This window comes from Sinocyclocheilus anshuiensis, unplaced genomic scaffold, assembly GCF_001515605.1.
Source record: "Sinocyclocheilus anshuiensis isolate Anshui unplaced genomic scaffold, SAMN03320099.WGS_v1.1 scaffold249, whole genome shotgun sequence".
In the NCBI taxonomy this organism is placed as follows: domain Eukaryota; kingdom Metazoa; phylum Chordata; class Actinopteri; order Cypriniformes; family Cyprinidae; genus Sinocyclocheilus; species Sinocyclocheilus anshuiensis.
The window spans coordinates 981,646-986,088 of NW_015540871.1; the positions used below are offsets into that span (position 1 = coordinate 981,646).

The 4,443-nt window shown below is 37.0% G+C and overlaps 1 non-coding gene across 1 annotated transcript; it reads left to right on the top strand.

Annotated features, from left to right (window-relative positions):
* Window positions 1-2,947: 2,947 nt before the first annotated feature.
* Window positions 2,948-3,019, top strand: trnat-cgu (transfer RNA threonine (anticodon CGU)). Its single transcript has one exon. It is a non-coding gene; the product is annotated as a tRNA-Thr (tRNA).
* The last annotated feature ends 1,424 nt before the right edge of the window (window positions 3,020-4,443 follow it).

The window sequence follows — 4,443 nt, forward strand, 5'->3', positions numbered from 1 at the left end:
GCATCGCGCCGCGTAAACATAAAACCATGTCTGCATTTGTGATCGGAGAAATGACAAACAGCAAGCACTACTCTACACTGCCCAAAACTCGCGTTTGAATCATCAGTGGCAAATTCTTTAAATATAAAAAAACGCACTTACAGGCTGTGAGTCAGAAGCACCAGACTGTCCTTGCAAAGTTGGAACTGCCCCACTTTATAAACAGCCTCTGAGCACAGATTGTAGGCTACTCTGCCAGTTCAGGAAACAGTCTGAATATCTGGGTTGAACTGTTCTGAAACAGTGTTGTAAATACAACTTAACCACTGATTTCTAGTTGTTTGCTCTTTTGGAATGCCAAACAAAGTAGTTTCGCTTTCACAACGAAACACACAGCGGCTTGAGTGAGCGGCGGCCGGCGGATTCGACGAAGGAGGCTTGCAGCAACCACATGTGACGATCCCGGGCTGGACTCCGCTTCGTCCACGATGAAAGCCGATCCGGCGATCCACAGCGCTCCACAACATGGCGGCGGCGGCAACAACAATACTACAGCGAGAATAAAAGTTACGCCTTCTTTCTTTGCGTGAACATTTGGGCGGTGTTATGCAAATCATCCCACATAGTGAGGTAGATATGTGGGGGCGTGTTAGAACGAGCCATTTTAGGTAGGCGTGGTTGACTCTTAACTTTTATAAAGAATATCTCTTTGGATTTGTGACTTTAGTCTTTGCAACTTTACAGATCTTCTTTATGCACCAAGAGCTTGTAACACTCCAAAGAGAAAGGAAAAATTTAAATCGCATCATATGAACCCTTTAATGTGATCAAACTTTTAACTCAGTTGTGTGGACTGACATATAGAATATCTACTTTTGAAATTTAATAGTAAATGTCAAAGACAAGCCAAACATAATATGCTTATATTACGTAATCCTCCTGGGACCCAGGCATAGACTTTTGTCTTCTGTAGAGGACATTATATTTGAGTGAATTTCTCTGAGACAATACATGCCACAGTTTTAAGTCTGGATGTCCTGTACAGAGCATATTCAGGGCTTTTTAGAGATATCAAATGTTTGGAGGTTTGATCATAAACACTCCCTCTCCTTGTTCTTTAAATATGACTGATATTAACAGAATGATCAAATTTAGCACTCTTAGGAAAATATGATAATGTTTTGTAATTATCATTTAAATCTGGCTAATTTTCAAACTGTTCATCGTAAATAAACATCTCAGAAAAATGTTATGGAGTTTCAAATCGCAATATATTTTTTTGATACGAAACAGGGCATAATAATTTTCATGCATGTCTTCTGTAGAGGACACCAGGACAAACAGCATGTTAATCAGGCATTTTGGGGAGACACAAGTCAGAATGAAATTATGGATCAATATTTCTATGAAATATGAGATATTCTTATAAAAATGTTGGCAAGTTATTAATCCTATTAATACAGTTATTTTTTTCATTATGGTTTGCCCCAAGAACACATTAATATGCAATGTATAGATACTAGTGATGCGCGGATGGCGGTTATATCCGCGGGCGCTGCGGATAATCCGCGGATCGGGTGGGTCGGGTAATAAAAAAATGCATTCTGATTATTTGCGGGTGGGTCGCGGGTGGATCAAATACAACTTTTTGAGTTTATTTATTTTTACAAAACTTTCTAGGCCTGGAGATTGCTGTTCAATGACTTTTCCAGGTTTGTTATGACTGTACGAACCCTAATGTGATGATCGGGTGCGGTTATCTAAATCAGACAAAAATACAGGTGCGGGCGGTTGGCGGGTGGATCATTTATTTGAAGCTGCGGATTCGGGTGACGTTTTAGCTCATCCGCGCATCACTAATAGATACACTGTATAGAATGGGAAAACAAATTTATGGACATTTCACGCACATATTCCATAAAGTACAGTAGTATATCAAATCATTGTGTTATATCTTTCAACATGTTTGAGAATCATCTTTGCACAAAGTTTGGCTAAGAATAGCCTGAAACCTAAACATTGATTGGTGAATGAAAAAATAAAACATTGTTTTTGCCTATACATGCCTTTTCATGTCTATTTTTTTTTATATAACTTCCTCTACAAAGGACTAGAATAAAATGTGAAATATCTTTTTTTTTTTAATATTTTATCTCCATTTGCTTCTTATGATCTGATCAATGACATAAAAAAAAAAAAATCACACATTTTTATATTTATTTATTTATTTTCGGTTCTCAGGAAGATATAATGGCATTTTATTCCCAATAAAAAGTGTAATGGATGTTTATTTCATTAGAGACTCCCATCACTTGATTACCCGGTAAGAAGTTATGAAAACCAATAAAATATTATTTGTAGGGAATCTATAGCCTAACACTAGATTTTATTTTTATTATTTATTTATTACATCATGTCCGTCTACCTTTGATGTCTATTTAACGTGTATTGCGTTAAAATAGATTGATGTATGCTTCTGACTCTTCTGTGCCCCATTGGTGAAATACTATGGAGAAATGCCATTAGTATAAAATAATGGGAATGTGTTACTTTACAAATACATACAGCATACAGATACGAAGACCAAAGACTCGGGAAATATTCTTGCTTGCTGGATCCGTACTTTGTAATTGTAATTTTTAATGACACGCATTTCGCGAACGTTTATTGTGGGATGTGGGAGATATATTTGTTGTACTTTTAATTTGAAGTGTTGTAGACTTTGTTTGGAATTGTTACACATCCGGGAACCTCCGATCGTTATAACGTCTACCGGATGTGTGCAATTTAGCAGAGGGAATAAAAAAGACTTGAATCGTTAGATTGCTTTTATAATGTGTATAAAGAAGATGCACGGACTCACATGAGAGAATTCATCAACGAAAAATTATAAACATTTGATAAGTCATCATTTTCAGTTCAGTCGACATTTCACTAAAGTACGTAATTTTCGCGCAGTTGGCCATCAGGCGCGGTGGCCAAGTGGTAAGGCGTCGGTCTCGTAAACCGAAGATCGCGGGTTCGAACCCCGTCCGTGCCTCGGACAATGGGAAAAACACACTTTTGCAACAAAAAAAACTATGTAACCTAATTAACAAAATCACATAAAAATAATCTTGTTTTCCTATAGTTTTACAACACTACTGCAAGTTTCATTTCAGCAGCAGAAAATTGAAAGTTTGAATCTTGAATCCAGTTTATTTCCTGTGGTATGACCTGAACATTGTAGTCTATAGATGCCCTCTGTGTAAGTTTAAAAAATAATACTATGATTAATGTACTAAAACATAAAAGTGCAAACACTTATAATAGAGAATTGTAAGTTATTCATTCTGAATGTTCTGTAATAAAAAACAAATACTCATAAATGGGTTCTTTTATTATTGTGTCATTGAAGAGAGCAAAATATTTAATCGGGAAGGTTTGACAAAACCTTAATGCAAGAGTCGGAGTGTAAGAAGAATGTGTGTAAAATGTTGTACGCGTGTATCCACAAGATGACGCTGGCGCTCCAAATTACAACACATCTATTCAACGAACACTGCGCAGCTAATATAAACCAGGGCAGTGAATTAAATTATACAACTCTAAAGGTTCAAATCAAACAACACAACTGCTGTTTTTCTGTGGGACTCGGTGTATATGTTTGCCATATTAAAACAATTAATTGGATGTAATGAAATAAAGAAATTAATTGGATGTATGAAATAAATGCGAACCCAACAATAAACTATATAGCTGTTTTGACCTAAACCAAAGGCTCAAAGGCAAAGTAGGTGAGTGTGACAGATTCATGAACGCATGTGCTACCTAGAATTCCATTTTGGGGAGGGCCCGAGAACTGCACGAGACGCGTCCGCGCGCGAGATCTCCGCTCGCTGCTGCTGCGGCTGTCGCGCGGCACAAGACACGCGAGTGTGCGGTGCAGAATCCAGGTAAATGCTTTCAGAAGGCGGCGGTGACAGTCAGGACTGCGCTCCCGACGAGTCAACTTGATTACATTTTGGCGCATCCAAGAGAAGAAAAAACACGCATGTCTTCTCCGAAGAAACTTATATGCTGGCTTTAGTGAAGATTACATCTTTATTCCATTCATGTGACAGTAATCGGAACCAGAATTGGACCGTAAGATCGACAAACTTTTCTACAACTGTCAATGCGTACAATCCAAACAGTGGACTAAATTCAAAACAAGTTGAGTTGATACAGTGCTCAAACAATGGAAGCCAAGCAGAGGTAAATTAATCTGTTGTTGCTAATTGTTGATAAGAAAATACATCAATATGTGCTTCTACATTCCTGCTGAATTATTTAGATGGTTTTTAGTTTTTCTTTTATACTATATACTATATTCTTATATATATATATAGTATTTTGCCTTAATGCATGATGCTAATATGAATTATAGTTCTATGTAGAAATGAAACAGGCCAAGTAAAGTATATTAAAATACTATTTAGTGGA